Here is an 804-nt window from a genome sequence, read left to right on the forward strand (position 1 = left end):
ACAGCCCGAAGGCAGCAAGTTCGCTGTTTTGGATAATTCGGTCACATCCGCCGTAGTTGTCCACGAGGCGTTCGGAAAACGCCAAAACCCAGTGGATGCAGTGCGATCTACTGGGGCAATTATGAGCTCTCGTATGTGTGGTGGTAGAATTACTCATACGAAGGATCGTTGTCCCTCGCTAACGACGCGAGACGGAGTGATCTCCTCGTGGCCATAGCAAGTGTGGTCGTCCGTTCAGAGTCTTGATTGACACTGGCGCGTCGCGTAACTATGCGCGGAAGCAATGTGTTACTGAAAATGATTCAGCGCTTCTGGATGCATGAGATAGAAGCAATGGCTTTATCTCAGTGACATTGGTCACTGGTGCAATGGTCACCGCGAAGAAAGCACGGTTGGTCTGTTAGTGAAATTCGAGACTTTAACTCGAAGGAATTATTTACAGTTCTTGAGATGGACAAACGGTATGACCTGATTATATTTACAACGTGGCTTGATAAGCACGAGCCATGGATCGATTGGCGATCGAAAACGATTGGGAGTAGCTTTCCTGGCGTAGGTGAATCTATTGGAAGTAATAAGCCCACTTTGACTATGCACCAGGAGAAGTGCTCAAGCGCTAGGCAGTATGCTGCCGGAAATGATCCACACTTCATTGGATGCTATTGACGTTCCCAATTTAGAAACGATATGGGGTCGTATGGAGGGCCGCCCGCGGGTTGTCACTCAGGAAGTGTGTTGATGGTGCCCGGAGCTGGCCACTTAAAAGCTAATGAATCGTTGGTGGGTATGGTGGTTTGTCCAATG

This window comes from Plasmopara halstedii (genome assembly GCF_900000015.1).
Source record: "Plasmopara halstedii genome assembly, contig: Scaffold_672, whole genome shotgun sequence".
Classification (NCBI taxonomy): domain Eukaryota; phylum Oomycota; class Peronosporomycetes; order Peronosporales; family Peronosporaceae; genus Plasmopara; species Plasmopara halstedii.